General features: G+C 42.2%; 1 long non-coding RNA gene across 1 annotated transcript; it reads left to right on the top strand.

Annotated features, from left to right (window-relative positions):
- Positions 1-7,365: 7,365 nt before the first annotated feature.
- Positions 7,366-20,599, top strand: LOC126868916 (uncharacterized). The gene is made up of 3 exons (XR_007690770.1): positions 7,366-7,528; positions 18,121-18,216; positions 19,073-20,599. It is a non-coding gene; the product is annotated as an uncharacterized LOC126868916 (long non-coding RNA).
- The last annotated feature ends 22 nt before the right edge of the window (positions 20,600-20,621 follow it).

The following is a 20,621-nucleotide window of genomic DNA, read 5'->3' as shown; positions in this document are numbered from 1 at the left end:
CACAGAGAAGAGCTTACCAGGTGTAGGGAAATAAAACGAGCCCGAGGAAAGTTTGTCAGTAAAGTTTTAAACGCATAGTTGTTCCAAGTGCTGATAGAAATCTGTCTCGTTCTCTTTTGTTTCCCTTTGTACGTTCGCTCTTCGTTGCTCGTCCATTCGTTTACGCCTCTTTACCCTTCTTTTCTACGTATAGCGAGCGAGCAGCCAGGTGTCGTTTAAGCGCGCTAGTATCGCATAGATATTCGTAAAATATAACTCGGGCGGTGCTCCGGTAATCGAGTGCGAGTGGGCAGTACGCTGGAAACCAGTTTTCTCGGTTCACCGCGGTATGTAAGTACAGCTGTAATTACTCGCACACCGTACTTATGCCGGCCACGTGATCGAATCTAGCCATAGGCTCACAGGGAATCGAGTCTACGGGGCATTCTCGGCGTGGTGCGGCGCGGTGCGCGAGCGCGCGATCTTTGCGGTATCCGCGAGAACCGCGCGCCAATTTCCGTTCCGTATCGTGCCGGTAAGAGCGCGCACAAGGCGGGTCGATTGCACGAGGTTTGCTCTCACTACTGCACCACGCGATTCAGGAGAAAGGGAATTCACGGATAAAACGGTCGAGCGTCCTCGAGATTCGCGAGAGCACCTTTCACCGGAGATGAAAAGAGAGAGGAGGGGGTGGGCGCCACGCGTCGCGTCAAGTTCGTTATATGGGTCGTTCTTGCGAAACACCATTGAGGACTAAAGCCGAGCAATTGTCGGCCTTGAAGATCGCGTCCGATCCCAATGGCGCAACCGACAGGACATTGGCCTGCATCCGATCCCTGTATGCTCCGGTATGCTCCGCGATTTACATACCGGCCTTACGTACCTTACACGCTTCCTACATCCCATTTGTTCCCTCTTCTTCTTCTTTCTCTTTTCCTTTTTCCCCTATCTCGCCATACCTTCGCCTTCCCTCTTCTCGACGACAACAAAATAGTAGTAATCTTCCCGTTGGTATATTGCTCTTTCGATCGGTAACTCCCTTATCGATAATGAAATCAATTTTGCGCCGAGTTTCACCTCCGCCTTCGACAGTTACGCCCCTGCTTCCCGCTACCCCGCTTCCCTCTTTTCTTTGCCCTGGTAACGATGCAATGCCAAGCGGCTCAGGGAGAGATCTAATACCGATTTTTTTTGTCGGCAGATCTCCTTCCCTCTCTCTTCTCTCTTTTTCTCTCTCTCTCTCTCTCTCTCCCTCTACATTGTGACAATAACCTTTACATATCCTCTTGGGTCGAATTGTCATACGATACATATGCCGATGTATTCCAAAAGGCTGGCGACCCGTGCTCCGGCCTTACGGGGGTCTAAGACGTTCCGTCAACAACAAGTCAACAACAACGGTCGTCGGCCATTGCATGTAGTGCCTTTCGAATATATACCCGTTTTGCTAGTATTTGTCGGTGAGTTTGAAAGCCGCGATATCGTTGGCGGGCTTCGACTTGCGTGACGACTACCATGTTTACGGAGCGAAGTTAGCGCGACTCGTACCGTCGCGCCACCTGCGCCGTTACCTGTGCTTCCTATCCACACGCACCTATTTACAACCACCGACACATCTACCTATGACTTCGTTCGCCTATCAACCAACACTAGCTCGCATCCTTCACCTTTTGTCCTGTGCTGGCACCCGTTAAGCGTACGCCAGTGAACCCAGTAATTTTGCTAAAACTGCCACCACCGTCGTCACTGTCGTCGTTGTTGCATTCTTTGCCTCCTTCTCTATTTTCCTGCTCTTACACACGCTGTTACCCATCGCTACGACAACCAACGACGACCACGACGACGACGACGACGACGACAAGGACGACGATGCGAATACCACGTGTCTGCACGCGATCCTGTCCTGACATTTGGCTATCCTATTTCCAAGTGTTTCTCAGTATTCGAGACCTCGACCAACAGTTCCTTTAATTCTTAATTGTAACGCTAGATTTACGAGCGGCCCGTTTCTCCCTTCTCGGCAACCTGGCTTCTGTGGAAACCGCCGAGGAAAAGGTCGCTCGGTCAAAAACCTCCAATTCGTTGCTTTTACCCCGGTAAGCGGCACGAGGATCCTTTTGCAGTTACTCGATCCTGTGCTTAGACACGGGAACGGCATAAAAATCTGAGATTCCGTGAATCGAGTAGCTGGACTCTCTCGGTGGACTCTTTGAAACATGCGCGTACATACACTGAATGAGGCGGGTAAATGGGACGGATAGCGCTGCGTGACTTGTCACCGTGAACGCCACTAGATTTATATACGAATGCTAACTTGTCGCATATTTACTTGGTCGTCGAGTTCCCTTCTCGCGTATACTCCCGCCTTTCTCAACCTTTTTGAGGTACCTTTGCGAGCCTCTAACCCACCTACCAACCCACTCTCGTCTCGTTTCTCTCTATCTTTCTCTTACTCTCTTTCTCTCTCTCTCTCTCTACCATTCAACCGGTCAGCCCTTGTCGCTTTTGGCTCGCACCCCCTCGCGATGACAAGCCGCAACAATGCTAGAGTAGACAGACTGCCCGACGCCACGAGCAGATACCAACTGCCATACAGCGACGACGACTACCTTTTTTCTTGCTCCCCTTGTCGTTTTTTTTCTACTATCCATGGGGTAGGTACCTATACCTGGCCGTAAACGCCGTGTCCAGGTAGCGAGCCAACCGACTGGTCTGCGTTTATCGACCACCCATATATTCAGAAACTCGTTGCGGGGATCCGAGTGCAGTGATCCGCATAGAATCGTAACTGAAAAGATCGGACAACAACGGTCGGCTCGTTCTCTTAGATTTGTTTGTAATGCCGTTATCTGTTGCACGGGCGTCGCCATATCCTGGATGTGTGCGGATCCACCATGGGACGCGTTTGTTCGTTTGATCGCAAAGGCGAAATAAACCGATCGGGGGAGAGGCAACATTATTTTTCAGTCACATATTATCGCATTAACGGTGTAACGTTCGAAATGCTTTTCATGTAATTACCTAATCTGCTTTGTTCTACCGATGAATTAGTCTTATCCGAGCCCGAACCATGTACATATGCACTTGATCGTACTTGACATCGGTGTATATACGTGCAAACTACATACGTATGTATCGTTATACATACGCATTATACTTTGTCTTCTTTGCCATTCGTTCTTTTCTACCTTTTTACAGATTTTTATTCTTTCATGTGTTTTTACTTCTTCTTTTCTTCTTAATGTGAAGTTTTAATGCGCTGCTTTGGAAATGGTACAACAAAGAAAAAGAAACGAGAGAGAGAGAATACGATACAGCGGTTCTCGCGTTTTGCGTACCCCGCGAGTATGCATTCGCTATCCATTGAAAAATTGAATTTATCTTCGATCAGTTTTCTCGCTAATTGTCAATGGAGAGGCTCGCTAAAGTCGCAGATGGAAATCACCGGAGAGTCATCCTTCCATCCAGGTATTTCGTTTTGTTTTCTCGCCAAGCCATCCGCCAGTCATACCGCGGACCGGCGCGGCGTGCGATATCGAATGCACTGAATCGCGTGAATCGCAATGGAACAATAACGATGCCAACGAACATTTTCAATCGGGAGGAATACATACGTCGATGCGGTGTGCCGTTCGCAAAAACAATGAACTAAAAAAGCAATGTAAAAAATAAAGAGAGGCAGAGGGAGAGAGAAAGATAGGAAAAAAAGGAGAAAATCGTGCACGATTCTTTTTCCTACCAATTATTGAACGCTCGCCAGTGTTAAACGAACCAAGCACCGCGTGTAAATAGGGGAAACGATTCTCGTACTTTTAAAATATTCCTGCTTGCTCTCTGCTCGACGAATAAAACATGCTGCCGCGCCGCTACGTTTGACGTGGTCGGACTCCATCCAGCAGGAGCGGAGCAGAGCGAAATTTTTGAAGGTTTTTAGCGAAGAATGTGTTCCATCGCATGCAATCTTCACTTATGCATTCGACCATCGCGTCGTGGCAGATGCATCCTTGGCATACCTCCACATGCCTACGTATCCCTACTACACTTATATGTATAAATTGAAACCTATGTGTGTAGATTTAACACGTCTATATACGTACGTGTAAAGGGAACATAGCCGGGTCATAGGTAGCCTAGAACTGTGCTCCAAATTCAGGGCAAATCGGTGATTCAATTACGGCGAAATGTGAACGAAAAGCCCGGTGTGATTTATCGTGATACTTTGCGAAATCCAGTCTCAGCTGTCTCAAATAGCGACACGACGGAAATGATAGAAATCTTTTATGTAATCGGAAAATTGGAACGGAAGATGCCGCTCGATTTTTTACGCTGTATTAGTTCCAGAAGCTCTATATTTTAACAGGCACATGCTTATGTAACAACGTATATTCCAATTCGAACTTTTATTATTTCATCCGAAATAAGATTAACGAATTCGTACGTCGAGCGATCTTTTCAAAATTCAAATCAAATATTTACACAAAATGTTCGAGATGAAAGAGTCTAAGAGACTCTATGGGTTCGTACCGCTCGCTCACAGGTAGAGAGAAGCAAAATATGCTTAACCAACGTAGAGCCTAAAATCAATACTTGCTAGTATAAAATGTAATTTTACATCACCTCTTAGGGATATACGTTGGACACAAACAATGTAACCAAACTACCACGATGAATGGAAATTGTGTACGAACATCGAACAATTTGATTCGTGATTTACACATGCGAATATCGTATTCGTATTAAAGGATGATGTATCAAACATCTGCCTTGAAAAAAGATACGTATAAAGTTTCGTATCTTATTATAATTTTTTCGTTGATTTCGACACGATCATCGTCGCTCGTATGATATAATATCGTTATCGTTCGTACGTGCTTTACATCTTTTCAATGAATATCTTTTTCCAATATCTTCTTTTATCTCTATTTAACGCATCGTTAAGAGACAGAGGAGGAAAGAATTGATTTTTCCGTCTATGTTGGTTAATCATTCGTTACCCCTCTCGGCAAGCGGTACATGTTCATAAACTTCCTTACTTACCCCCTTATTTTTCAACACCGTATATATAAAATTCGTGCTTAAAAATACAAAACAACGGGTGCATCAAAAACAGCGCGAAGATCCGCGAAATCGATGACGCATTAACGCGAAATTCATCTGCCTGCATGGTTAATTAAGTATACATATATTTTGCTCGTAACACGTGTTAACGGTGGAGAAAAATTAATTAAAACAGCATAAAGCTATATTTTATATACACAGAGCGAACTCTTTGCAATATAAACTAACACTGCGATGCTTTATCACCCTGTATGCAGGGAACAAGCAATTACGTATATCGCGATCGCGATCGTATGTTTAGGGTGCAAAAAAGTGGAACAAAGTAAAATACGTTAGATCGTAACAGTTGCGAATCAATAGTTTTACCAAAGTAAAAATCGTCGGTGTCATTCTCGTCGGACGTTCAATGGGAACAGGTAGAACGGTATGGAACATTACGAGGTCTTTCAAGGATCTCTGGAGGTCCCCTTGGTAAAGAACGTCGATCATCTCTGCTTGCTATGCGAAAAGTTCATATTCGAAGCTCAACTTAATCACGAAAGATTACGTTGTCCCAATTTCGGTCGATGTCGTCGTGTGCCCGAGAGATTCTTTCCTCGATGTGCTACTCATATCCAAAAAACGTCGTTTCCTCGCGAATGTTGAACAAGTGCTAAAACTATAGCAGGAGTGCGTTGCAGAGGAAAAAAGGTTCAGGCCATCTGACCTTTGCGGAATTTTCCTCAATCGTAACAGCATCCACACCGGCCGATGATTCCCTCAAATCACGTCTCGGTGGTAGCTTTGACGAAAACATAGCTTTTCCCGCTCGAATAATAAACGAGTTCGAGTCGAGCATCTCGTCGAAAGGAAAGCTTACTCGTTAGGGACTCGCTGTCTTTGCAGTCACGATAAGATTTACAACATCGGCAAGAATCACCCGTTATGGCCATCGAGCTTATTAGTCGAATCGTCGTTAAGACGTGCACCAGCAACCTATGAATCGTAAGCGAATCTGTCTGAATCGGTCAGGATCGGAGAGACCGAACCGGTGACGAGCGTGGTTCACCTTCCTATAAACATCCATTCATCCGTTCAATAAAACCAATAAATCCAATTAAGACTGGAGATGCGCGAGCGTCGAAAAGATGTCCGTTGTAGAAATATATCGTTGTATATTAAATCTTCTTGCCGGTAGAATAGCTTTGATTGATTCGCGTCGGAGGTTCGTTTCCTAGTAGTAGCCGAAGGAAATGGTAGAACATAGCGGACCGCACGAGCGTGAGCGAGCGATCGAAGGCCGAAGCACGGCAAGCGGCGCGGCAGCAAGGAGCGAGGACTCGCCCCCTCCCGCACGAGCATTTCTTCGTAGTCGACTTTTTCTTACCTGGGATCGTCCTGGAAGCGCAATAAACAGAGCAATCGGACGAACGAACAAACGGAGAGAGGAAAAGCGGCACGGAGTGCGAGCGCGTTCGAAGCACGACCGACGAAAACAAGGATCCCGGCGACCGTCTTCGATGTACCCCTTGCTGTTTTTGCCTCGTTGGGTTAATGTCGTGACCAAAAAAAAAAAAAAAAAAAAAAATAAAAAAAGAAGAAAAATGAAAAAAGAAAGGGAAAGAAAAGGGACGGATACGAAAAGAGACGAAAAAGGGTGATGGGTGACAAGAAGGGAGAGGCGTTGCGACTTGCCTGCCCCGGTTCCCTGGCTACCGTCGTTCGATCCGATGATACGTATCTCTCGACGGGTCGTGCGTGTGTATACGCATACTCCTCTCTGCTCATTGTATACGTGTCTGCTTGTCGAGAGTACACACACGTGCAGCGTGTACATAAGGACGCGTGTACTCGGGCAAAGAAATGCGGTCTTGTAGCAGGGCGCAAGATATACATACATTGCGTACAAGTACATCGGTAGATAGATATACATACTTACATATTAGATACATACTGTATTTGGTTCATTTCGCTCGGAAACAGTCTACTCGTTCGCTTGGTTGGCACGCTACGCCGAGAGGCGTAGCCTTCTCGAAGGTTAGATGCGTCTGATAATGTGATCCATGTCGTATCTTGGAAGTAGCTAGGCGAATAGAGCGACGGAGAAGGACGTAAGAAAAGAAATAGAAAAAGGAAAAGCAAAAGATGAAGGCGAGAATGAAACGGGATGAGACAGAATGGAACGGAACGGAATGGAACGGGACGGGACGGAACGGGACGGGACGGGACGGGACAGCAGAGGACGGAACGGAACGGAACAAATCGGAACGAAACGAAACGAAAGGGAGCAGAGTTGTACGAAGAAGGGGCGAGAGGGTGAGAGAAAAAGAGTTGGTAAGGTATGTATGTATATAGCGTTGCTCGCGATGGAGTAGGTAGGTATGTACGGTCGGCAAAGTCCGCTCAGGCGCTCAGTCGGCACGGATAGAATGGCGGGTGTGGTACGTGACTATGCGCGATAGAAGGAGAAGGTCGAAAGAAAGGATAGAGGGGCGGGAGAGCGAAGAGATGGGTGAGTCAGAGAGAAGAGAGAGTAGTAGGAGGGTAGCTAGTGGAAGGAAGAAGCAGCGGAGGGAAGGTTGGGTGAGCAAGAAGAGCTACCGGAGAGCCACGAGAGGATGCGTTGGTTCCGTTATCGACCTGCAGCAGGGCGTGTCTCTCTCCCTTCTTCTCACTCGCGCGTCCACCTCGATACTTTTGTCCTTGTTGCTCGTTCGCTCCTTTACCATTGGCCCGTCGCCGCTACGTCGATGTTTGTCGGTGTTACGGCAGCGCTCGCGGCGCTTCGCCTCTTCCGTCTTCGTCATCGGCCGGCAGCCAGCCACGGAGTCGCGGCAACTCGGCTAGAACCTAGAACCAAGCGCGAAGAGACCGCGAACCGACTCAGAACGGTTATGAGTCTTCGAGCACCCTTCGATCCAATCCCGGCTTTTATATCGTTCACGTCTCTCTCGACTCTTCGAACGCTCCACGCTTCGCTCGGGCCCTTAGTTATTGCCATTATTATTATTTGCACCTTCGCGCGCGTACACAGCACGCTGTGAGAACACCCTCGCCACGCTTTCTCCTCTCTCCTCTCCTATATTATATATACGATGATCGACCCAGCCGGCCTCGTTGCACACGGACAGAATGGGACAGCGCCAGCAGGGCAAGGGGGGATGACTCTCTCTCGAAGCTGCTGGCTTGTAACGAGTTAACGAGTTTAAAGAAATGACTCACTGCCTGCCTGTCTACCGTACAAAGGATAATAAGATGGAACGTGTGACGAATAATCGCTCGTTAGAAGCGGAACGATATGGTCGCGCGCATTCTTTGCTACGGCATCGTAGATCGATGACGAACGTCGGTACACGCACGCGGTCGTCCACGAGCAACCAAAGAACACGTCGCGTCGATTCGATAGACGCGAATGCGTGTTCATGCTCTCTGCGTGTTTTGTCTAACGTTCCGTTGCACTCTCGTCTCATTTTTCCTTCTTTTTTCTGCTTTTCTCCTCTCTTTTTCACCCGATCCACCCTTTGCTCCCTTTCGACTCTTCTCTTTTTGCCCCCTTTTTGTTTCTTTATTTTGCTCGCCGTTTATTCTTATTGCTCGTTTTCCCGTTTTAATAATGGGCGTCTCGTTGTGCTTTTAATGCGAGACATTCGAGTCCGACGTATTAACGCGTGTGCGGCACCATTCGAATGAGTTCGTCATTTTTAATTTCAGTCCCGTTCTCGATCTATCGGAACCGCGCCCGTTCTCTCTCTCTCTCTCTCTCTCTGTCTCTCTTCCTGCTCCCCCCTCTCTCTCTCTACCGAGCTCGTAAACTTTTATCGAAATTATTACAATTATTATCGCGAGCTTGTTGCGCGGTCCCTGTTGCAACGGGTATGCAGAGTGGTTTTTGCAAATGGCGTAATAACGAAGATAACGAGCAAAAACAGAAATGGCGAGCAGTTCGAGAAATTACGAGCAATTAAGTTGCAGCGTCGTTATAATTTCGATCGTTCCTTTAAATGTCCATCGTGGAACTAGCATTCCCGTACATTTCGGGCTGTTTACAATACGAGATCGCGAGATCGTCCAAAGCTGACAGCGGTCATAGTTGTGAAGACGTAATACGTTCAAACTTTGTCTCGTTGCTCGGTGACAAAGCTTCTCGCGTACTACGCTACGAGTGAAATGTCGCAAGACGCGTAATTATTTTACGTACGTAGGTTAATCTTCAGAGGTATTTCTAAAAGGCAGACCCAATCGATTATCTGACAAAGCTAACCAAGATAATTTCACGAAATTTGCTGTGAAAACTCCGTTTTAGAGGATATCGAGGCCAACCAGCTATTTCAGCTCGGATAACGGCAAAAAAACCTATTGGTATTTTATTCATTTTATTCTTGGAGGGCTGTTTCATAATGTTTTTCATTGAAACGTGTAACCTCGAACGTTCCGGAATGAAGGAAAGGAGAGAAAGACAGGCAAAACGGTGTGCATATTTCTCACGTTCACAATGTAATGAAACGCCTTCTAACTTTCTACGCGAGCTATATGGCTAAACTATTACTGAAATAGATAAAACGGAACTAACAAATCCGCTCGTGGTATCGCTAAAGGATTTCGCGCGTTTACACCAAAACCGTATATCACTGGTACGTCGTCGGCGAATTAAACTCATTTTTAAAAGCTTCCATCGAGAATACCATTGCTCGAGTTTTCTCTTTAGTATCGAGGCTAAAGTTTTACGCACAACGTTGCCGTAAACTTCTCTTCCACGCCAATAATATACATAGCAGGGTTATTGGTTTTTCTTCTTTTTTTAAACTTTCCAAATAGACAAAAGTTAATCGCAGTTCGCTTCGTTACAATTACATTTATAACGGCTTTCACGAATAAGTATCTACGTTTCCGAGTATCTGTATCGTATCATACGTTAAGAATATTTTTAAAGTTACTATATTTCGTCGTATAATACGCTGATGTCACGTCGCGTCATATGTCGTGAGATTTAGCTGATATGCCACGAGCTATACTTCGCATCGCTCTTTCTGTAACCTAATGAATGTTGTATTCCACTCCAACAATAGAGAATCGAACTTGCAAGATACTCAAGTGTGTTTTATATTACGCGTCTAATTCTGCATCGCTATACTTTGATATATCTACCGAGAAACGAGTAAACGTAGTTTCGAAGTGGTCGAGTCTGAGGTCGATTGGTTGTTCCCATCGAAACGAGTCAAAAATTGAAAACCAAAATTGACGATACTTTGCCGAAAAGCTGCGATGATCGTATCACGAAAGATCAAATGCGCAAGCGAGCAAGTGAAGCGTAAATGCGCGTGAATCAGAGCAACAAAGAATAAAAAAGAGAAGATCACAGCGACGACATCTGAAAGTGAGAAATTGATCGATAAAATCACGTACACTCGAATAGGATAGAAATATCGGCGTATCGAGCGGAAAAAGGCTCGGCGGTCGCTTTAATACGACGTCCAGGAGGTTGACGAGACTCAGATAAATACCATATCACCGTTTCTATGGCACGAGAAAAATTACCACGAAATTGCCCGTATGTTCCCCTAAAAATCGTTGTCTCGTAGCGAACTGCACGTCCTTCTGGATTCTCCACGTTCGTTGGTTCGTTTGTTGGATGCATCTACAGAGTCCTCCTCGTTTCCTCGTAATTACCGTGCCTCGCATACCAGCGTACGGCCGCGGCACGGCGTTTCTGGGGCGCGCACCAATGCGACACCGGAGACAAGAGTGGAACAATCGTGGAAAGAGACGGCGGGGCTAATCGATAAGTACGGTCCCAAACCGAAACTGACATTGAGAAAAGTGCTGATGTCGCTTGGTCATATTCGTTTATACACCAATCGACGAATAATTATTATCAAATAAATTCTAACAGGAAATTATACATCTTTTTGCGCAATCGGTTTTAATCGTAGCATCTTTTTTCCTTTTTATCTGCAAATAGCTTTTATTCCTACAGTAGCGTTGTTTTATATTTCGAACTCGCACAGTTTTTCATTAAAACTGGAAAGTATTATCGAAACAAATTGTCAAAGGACGGTTGCTAGCGAAAATTATATTGCTTAGATATATACGTTTCATAGTTCTTGGGTAAAAATTTTCCAATCTTTCTCACAAATTTATGCATTATCAGAAAGGCATTAACTGACAGCGATTCTCTTCAGCTATTCTTTTCCATTTCCGTTGGTTTATTTGGTTGATCTTTTTAATATAACCAAACTCAAACGGGAATTAATGCAAGGAATGTTAATATTAATGATCCCATAGTCTCTCTCTCTCTCTCTCTCTCTCAATTTCGCATTATACATGGTTTCAGTTGAACAACATTTCTATTGAAATACAAATATCCATGTATCTTCCTTTGAATTGGATAATTTCAACGGGAATAGTTAGAATGCTGTATGTTACTTTTTCCATCCTCGTTCCATACGTGTGATTTTGATTCGAATACGAAAACAATTATACGTATTATATATTATAACTGACCTAAATAAGAACTATTAATAAACAGAATTTCAACGATTTCATCTTGTCGAAGACCGTTCGTTTTATCCATTTTTAAGATCGTAATAAATTGACAAGCAGTAGAATAGAATATGTATGAATAACGTCTCGTCGATTATCTCTTTTCGCGGGATATAACGTAAATATTTATTTCAAATAATTAAAATAACTTTGCCGCATTCTTGCTTTTTCCTCTTTCATTCAGTGCGTAGTTCTCGATGAAATCTCAAAGAAATGCTGAGCCTGACTCAAATCGAAGCTAATGACGAGAAGAACACCGATATCAACGGTTCTACAGCGTCGTGGACAGTGCCATAAACTTTAACGTACTTTCTTCCGATTGCAAGGGAAACGAGAACTAGTATTCGTTAAATAAATACTTCGATAGAGAATTACTTTTTACAATAGCTTGTATTATACTTGTTTCTTTACGGTTCTTGACTATTTAATGGCGATTAATCAAAAAGATGTAATAAATGATAAAAGTTAACAGAAAAAAATGATCATCGCTTTACCATATTTGATATTTTCAATTTTTACCGTGTTTTATTGTTAAGCACGTTAAGGTTCAACGTCAGCTATTCGTACTTTTTATTCCAAATTATACACGCGTATTTCGATGTTGGGTATATCGACATGCATGTAAATAACTGTTTTAAAAAGTCGATAATTTTAGACGGTATTTATGTAGCTATACATGTAGCGTTTCTTTTTCTGGACGCCCAAGTTATTTTCCTTTCTGTATGGTAAAAACTAAATATAATATCAAATTGACGACCGAAAATGTAGTGATGAATGTAATTCACGATATCGTTGGTAGATAAGTTTTTAATACGACGATAAATTGACGAGTTCAATTGGTATACAATAGGAACAAATGTTCCGTTTAATTTGCAGATGCTGCGATGTATTCGATCTTTTCTTTCGTGTTTTTCTGTTTCATATGTTGAATTTTAATCGAAAATGGCAAAGAATATTTCAGCTTATAACGAAAGTTATATGATACAACGCAAGAAACGACGTAACTGATTGTTCTGTTTAAGTGTTATATTATGTAATGGTACACTATATCTCACATTAGTAATATATACATATCGGAGATGAAAGAACATCGGGATTTTCCATCCGGAATGTTGGGAAAAACCCCAATACACTAGTCCAGACTTTTACTACAGCTACACTTAAGTAATAAAAATAAGAAATAGTTCTAATGTTGCAATCTGGCTTTATGACGATGGGTTCGGGCTCGAAGTGACACTAGACGTAGCCACGGTCACGGAAGGGACGTGTACCTGACAGAGGTATGAAATGATTATATGGCTCTCCTTAAAAACAAAGATTGACCCGAGAAGTAGCGACAGGAATATATAAGGGTAGTTTCATTTGGATTACGGAGTTAGTCGTTGGACGAATTGCTGATTCAGTTATCGAGAAAGTTACCCGAATCGTGTATTACGTTGATACTTGTCATCCCGTGGACCGTGGATTCGTTATCGAACCTGAATTCGTTGTCACCATCACCTCGACCATCCTATCGCCGTTATTATTCATAGCCTCTTGTAGTGTCCACATTTGTACCGACAAACATTAGCTACATCCGCGACGGTAAAGTAAGTAAAGGTTTATCGAACGCCCCAAAATTCCAACCTGACTCCGATATACATTATATCGTAAAGTTTGAAAAGAGTAACAAAGGTAAGATTTTATCGATATTTACATACTATATCATATGGCATTATTTTATGTTTAATTAAACACCATTTTCTGCTTTTTCCGAACAGCGAATAACACGCGGTATGTGCGCGTTAATCGCTAAATAAATAAAATTCCAATATCGTACAATTTCAATTAAAGTATCTAATATCGTAGCGAGCAAATTGTATTTAATTTATCACATACTATCCGTATAAACAAATTGCCATCATTTTTTTACGAAACATTCGATTGAACGAAAGATGTACATACGTGTGCACAAGTTAGATCAAATAAAGTGTTACAAGCTGTCTTTTAGGAAATCACGGTGCAAACAGTTCTTTTTTGTAGATTAGCTCATATCCTACTTACGTTGTTCGATTCTTATATCAAAATTTAATCAGAGCGATACACAGCGAAACAAGATACGTTCAAACGTATCATTTACAAAACTAAAAATCGAAACCGCGTTTGAAAGAAAGCAGCTTATAACATTTTATTGTATTTGGTCCATCCTATAAAGGGTAAATAAAAGGAAGGTTGATAGTAAAGAAAATCGGTCATAAGATCTCGCGACCGTTCAATTTTAAATATCAAAATTCTTCTCGCTATGCGCCGTAAATACGACACGACTACAAATTTAATTCGAATCGTTCGAATAATTGGATGGGTTCAGAGTTTCTGCAGAGCGAATCTTTATTACAAATGCAGTCTATTTAACCTGGCGCGTGCAAATGAGATACATATACATACATAGATGACACCGCTTACGAAACTCTAGATTAGTGTAGCTCGTTCGTAATTCCTTATTAATCTCAGTGTATATAACTTGTCTGGCGCGGTTGTCTTTTGGTATTAGCGCTTCCTTTGAATTTTCATAACTTGAATTTCGATCATAAAGCGATCGACACAAGCGAGAAAATATTCCATTCGAGTCGCAGCTCCGGTTTAAAACGGTGCAGCCGATTCGGTTCTCTGAAACATTTCATCGGTTTCACCGGTGGAAGCCCGACGATGCTACTCTGCCAATTTTTCATCTCCTCTCTCCTATTCGATTATAATATCTATTTCTCCGTAGGTTCGAACCGTAGGCTCGTCATCCGCTGCCGGAATTTACAGGGTGGTTAAAATTTATCATGGTAATCATGTATCGACCATGATATCTCGTTTGTAATTTTCATTCTGCCTGAATACCGGAATTAAAATATGTTGAAAAGGGTGGAATGAGCCCTAGGGAAATGTTGGCTATTACGGACGGATGTCGATACGTGATTCGGCAACTCGGTAATCTCTGGCAATTCGCATGCTCTAACTTTATGCTCCGATAAAAAAGATGATTATCGGATATGTTTTAAAGAAACGATGTTTAAAGGCAACGTTAACACATAAAACGAAAAAAATCACATGCAGATAAAAGGATCGCTAGCTAGTAGGTAGAATGCAAATTTCGTAACATTCGGTCGATCGGAAAGTTAACTAAATATAATATAAATATAAATTGTAATATTTGTAATCCTTCGATTACGAGAAGCGTGACGCGACGTGGGTAATAGAGACTGCGTGGGCATCAGTATCGGTTCACTTGTACGAACGTATAGATGCTATCTATTGAATCCTGTGAATAGCACGGTTACATCGTCGTAAAGCGTGAACCGGTCTCTGTTTCTTAAACGTGTACCTATATATCCATGGCTATCGATATTCTCTTGCTTTCTCTCTCCCTTTCTCTCTCTCTCTCTCTCTCTCTCTCTCTCTCCCTGGAATTGCTTCCATGTATTCGCCTTCCTCGTCCATAGCGCTTCTCGAAAGGTCCAAAAGAGCGGATAACGACGTGTGTTATCCGCGTCTGAGCAGTGATTTCTCAGCAAAGAATATGAGCATAGTAGAGAGGATGATAAAGCAGATTTCTTTTCTTCGAACGTAGAACACGATCTGAATAATGGACGCCACGTGGGTGTCTAAACTGAATCGGTCCACGTATGCTGACGAGAATGTGTATGAATGCGAATGACCACGTATGTATACGCATAGACAGTTACGTGGCCATTAAATTGGTCTTCCAAAAAGCGTTCGACGTTGTCGTAAAGAACGAACCGGTCTCTCCCTATCGATACTTATCTACGCGTGCACTCGCGAGTCTACGTATTGTGCACTTGCGCGTACGTGTACGTAAACGCAAGTACCTACTCTGCCCTTTTGGCTTTTCCCTTTCTTCCCTTTTATTTTCCTATTTCTTCGTTGGCCTTCGTTCTCGTTTCTATTTGTTCGAGCGAAACGAAGCGAAGCAAATCAACAATTCATCAAGCGGACCGCGTGCTGCGGTGGAAATTGCGAAAAACAATCGAGAACATTATAAGCTTGGCCGCTTATGAAATCTCGTAATAACTCGATAATTCTCGTGGGATCTATGAATAAAATCGCGTCTATTCCAGGCACCGAACAATTTTCTATTCCCCTTTTCCTCTTCTCATTGTTCGATTCCCGGTTACGAGGATTTTTTCAAACCGCAGCACGTAGAGCAGCAGTTTTGTTTTTATCCGGCAATTACATACCTGTTTAATAGGGGCGGGGAAGTGCAGCAGTGCTTTTATTTTTCGTGCACGGACTAGAGTTTAGTATACACACAGGCAATCTGCGCGTGGAGTATACGAACACAGGTGAAGGAGGAGCAGTGGCTGGAAAAAAAAAAGTAGAGTGGTGTAAGTATTTCTCACGTTCTGCCGTGCGATGAACCGTCTTCTAGCTTTCTACGCTCGTTGCATGCGTAAATTGCGCGATCCGCTCGCGATGCAAAAATACACAGCTGAAAAGCGCGGCGAGACTTATTCTTGTCGCGATGCGCACAGCACTTCGATATCGATAGAAATGCGCGTGCTCGTCTCGACTGTTTTCATGGTCTTTTCGCGCGTGCCTGTCCCAGCGTTTGGCGAATAATCACGGGGACACGCGAAAATCCACTCGACCGCGCTTTCAAAAAATAACAACTGCAATGCCAACGAAAGCTCTTCGTTAATGACATTCGCATGTTCGAGTAATACTTTCGATTCGAAAAAAAAAGAAAAAAAAAAAATGGAAAAAGAAGAAAAAAGGAGAAAGAGGGATCGAACTCGCGAATTACAACGTCGTTAATTACAACGTCTCGACACCTTGGATATTCTATTCTTTCATGATTAAGGTCCTTTAATTCGTCTATATTTTCTATTTTCGGCTATACCATAATGTTCTTGCCTACCGTGATATCTTTCTTTTAGACACTTTAAAACCGTTCAAATAGAACGCGTTCGATACGCCAAGTATCTATAAATATCTCTTACAATCGTTAAAATCGTTAAAATAATAAAAACTATAAATATGAATATCGATACAGGGTTATTCGTTGCCAGAGTCTTCTATCTTTTTGCGTGCCTAACCCTAACCTAACGCCAACCTAACCCCAAACTAATAACAGCATTGTTCTAACAAGTAGATTTCGTGCATAGATTTATAGCAATATTTTTAATGAGATTGCTACTCTTTACGGTACCTTCCAGACACAAACAGTTAACGAGGGTAAAAAATATTTGCGTAGCTTGCTGGGTAAATGCGTTACGCGATTATTTTTCTCGATAGAGAGAGAGAGTAAGAGAGAGACAGAGTCGCGGTTTGTCACTCAAAATGTTTCACGTATTTCTCACGTCCGGAAGGGAACAATGAACCAACTTCCAACTTTCTATACCCCGTGTACGTGCCGGTTACAAACAAAAGGAGCAAGAAAATGAATTCACCGGTACATAATGTAATACGTATCTTATAATTAATTCCAAGGCTCCGGCCAGGAAACGATCCGCCATAACGTTGCTTTGCTACTAATGTTTCCGATAAGATTCGCAAGAGTACCAAGTACGTATCATGCACGATTCTAATCTCTTCGTATTTCCATACATTTTTTCCAGCTCGTCAAAATTATATTAACATATTCATTTGCGAATGAATTTCCTATATCTTAACCACGGTGCTGCAGCGTCGTTACCTATTTTAGAACGATACGTCGCATATGCATATGTATACAGGGTGTTTTCTGCGACGCGGTGTGCACGATCCTTTAAGCACTCCCGATAATATAACAAAAAGGATGTTTCAAGCAAAAATTGATCTGTTTTGAATCAGCTAGAAATTGCGACTTAAAATCAGTTTAAAATAGACAAGAAGTGCTTCTCTCTTTAAAAAAGAAATCAGCGTCACCTTGACTTTTTCACAACGAGTTTAACGATCTAACTTGACTACGATCATCGAATGACCTTCAGCTGAGGAATCTTGAATGAAAGTACAAACGTTATCGTAAACATCTGATCTAACGCCCTATTAAACGAAATTTTAACGCGTTAACGTTTCTATGAATCAATAAATTCACAAAAATACAACTCATCGTGTCATTTAAAAAAATCGAGGCGACCTTGATTTTTTGTAGAAACAAACACTTTTTAACGACCTTACGTGTAGCAAATCAGTAGCCGATTCGAAACTGGTCAACTTCTGTTCGTGCTACAAGATCGTGTACAATTGTACAAATGTACAATTTCGTTGAACACCCGCTATATACGCGTCTTTTCCCATATTTTTTTATACACTCTTAAATGCTTTGTTAAGAAGTTATAAAGTTAAAAAAAGATGAAATGATAACGGACTGCTTTCTTCGTGCGATACCACATAGGAATAGATTGTCAGTTCGTATTATGATTCCATTTCAAAATGTTGCCCTTTATTATGAATATGCTGAAGTAGCATCCGCTTAATACAGAAAACAGGATCTATCGCGTTACTAATTTCTTAAGTTTCTTTCTAAGTTTTCCTTAATTGCAGCAAATACGTCGCGAATCTTTTGCATTAATTCTTGATAAACTTTCTCTTTTACAGTTCCCCACAAGTAAAGATCCACTGACGTGATATCTGATGATCTCCTTGGGGCTCTCTGCGAGCAATTGATTCCGCTCCACTTATCCATCGTTCAAGGTAACAATGATCGTTTAACCATTGCCGAACTGGTTGACCAAATCAACGATCTCAACAAGTAAAACATTAGCAGAACGTCATCATTTCGTATTTTTGTTATGACATTTTAATAATGCATTTTACAACCCATGTTTGTATCACGTCTTTTCCATAGTTTTGTTTATACAATAGAACATGTTTGTAAAGTTCTGCGCAGAAACATCGAGACACCCTGTGTCTCTCTATTTTCCTCTATAGTATGGCGAATATATATCGATGACAAAGTGACTGCGGAAGGATACATTTTTTCATGGAAAATAAGAAAAAACTTGTTTTTAGATGTTAACTTGTAGCAAAATATATAGCAGCATATTACGTTGAATTAATATTTGCAACACGTTCACGGATGTATTAATTACGATCTCTTATTAAATAAATTACGCGGAAAGCGTAACAAAGCGACGGATAGTGTGTACATACTTTGAACATCCATATTACATAATAATATTTCCAGCTATAAATAATTCATCGTTCATTCATTCATTCAAATCACTCAAACCGCTGAAATCGTCGAGAACTATTAATTATTCGCGAGAAATGCTCATTTCGACGCTATTTGTTGCACCGTTGACAACTCTATTCGAACGATTTTTGAAAAATTATTCCCTCGCTGTACCTGACATCTAAGGTACGCTTGATTCGTACGTGTTGACAATCAGTTAAATTAAACAGTTGAACTAAATAAAAATGAGAATTTTGATACCGTGTAAGAATAAAAACTAAGGATAATTAGTTCGTTTAAAGAGAAGATTTGACCAGAAATTTAACGAAAAAGGGAAAAGAACGTTCTCTTACTCGAAACCGAAATGTTGATTAGGCAAAGCCATAGACTTGGAAATGAAACAACGAGAAAGGACATAAAGAAGAACATAAGGAAGAATGGGACTTTCGTGCCATTTTCAAAAGTGGAAAGAAAGAAAGAAAGAGAAGCGTTCGCAGTGGAAGATGGAGCGTATGCAAAGTTGTCGCGTTGCATCAAATTCAAATTGGAGACGACCTAATGCGATAGTTTAGCTGTACGTCGGGAAACCTGAGACTCGTTACGCGAAGCGTATTCGTTTGGCGCGGTGCGGCGTGGCGGACGAACGAGTTTATCTCTCGATCATTCCGCTCGAAATGCCCGAGCGGGTGTGGTACCGGCCGTATTCATTGGGATCGGTCAGCTAGCCGGTTGTAACGGAGCTATAAGATCTGCTGTTCCGTTTCGTTGCTTTGCATTGCGTACTCTCTCTTCCATCCGCCGTACATCGGCGTGCACCAGCGTGCACGGACTTCACCTCGGCTGGACAAGTGTGCGATCCTAGAAGGATAACGCGCATATACGACTTGCTGGACCATTTGTAGAGCCATGAGAAAGACGATGGACGCTTATACATATTAATAGTGTATGTATTACTCATACCGTGAACCATCCTCTCGCAGATACATCTTTTCCACATTCCCTTTCCTTCCCTTTATTTATTTCGTCGAACACATCTTTCTTTTCTCTTTACATCGTGCTATGATTTCGATATTTTCGCGACGGGTGCCCGCCGCAAATATACATATTTCACATGGAATACCGATGACGTGCCGCTTTGTGCACGTGTTTTCGGTCGTTCCATTGGTTATGGGAGAAAAGACGAACGGTTGGCCGAAAATATAAATCGTGAAACGACAACTTTCAATTCTGCTCTGATATTCTCCGTTGGTTTCTAGTTTTCTATCTTCTTATCGACTCTTCTTGCCTTGTGATACAGTTGGCCCATGTAACGAACGCCCAAATAATCATCCGTGTACCATTACTTTTATTTGCTATTCTTTGATAAGTATCGAAGTATTAGAGCAACGAATGGCTCGTTTCAACTTAACTTTTAATTGTTATTTACGAATGGTAAATAACAATTAAAAGATTCCTAAGGTAGAGGTTGAGGTAAGCTTGGGATTTAAATGACATACACGCTGATGTTCTTAAAATGTTTTCACGCTTTTAATGTTATGGCGCGAATACCGAGTACCAAATGCGTCGTAGTACGCTTGCAAACAATGTTATTTTTTAATAAACTATATGTGCGTATAGATATTACCATGTCAGGAATAGATACGGACCAGATTCGCAGGCTGAAGAGGCACTACTCGCTAGACCTAAACGCTAGTTATTCATTTAGTTATCCAAATTAAGCATATGCACTTACTTATAATACTTATAAATTATACCTATCTATAATAAGTATTAACTTATTGTAAATAAACAGCCATGTCACTGCGCCACGCCAGAAAAATTACTGAAAATTCTCAACGCGAGAATTGATTGTAATTTCAACAAATAAATAAAAAAAAAAAAGGAATAGATAAACAAAAATTGCGGTTCGTTCGTTTGTAGATCG

This window comes from Bombus huntii, chromosome 8 (genome assembly GCF_024542735.1).
Source record: "Bombus huntii isolate Logan2020A chromosome 8, iyBomHunt1.1, whole genome shotgun sequence".
Lineage (NCBI taxonomy): Eukaryota > Metazoa > Arthropoda > Insecta > Hymenoptera > Apidae > Bombus > Bombus huntii.
The sequence above is the reverse complement of the archived record's forward strand: the minus strand, read 5'-3'. Positions and strand labels throughout refer to the sequence as shown.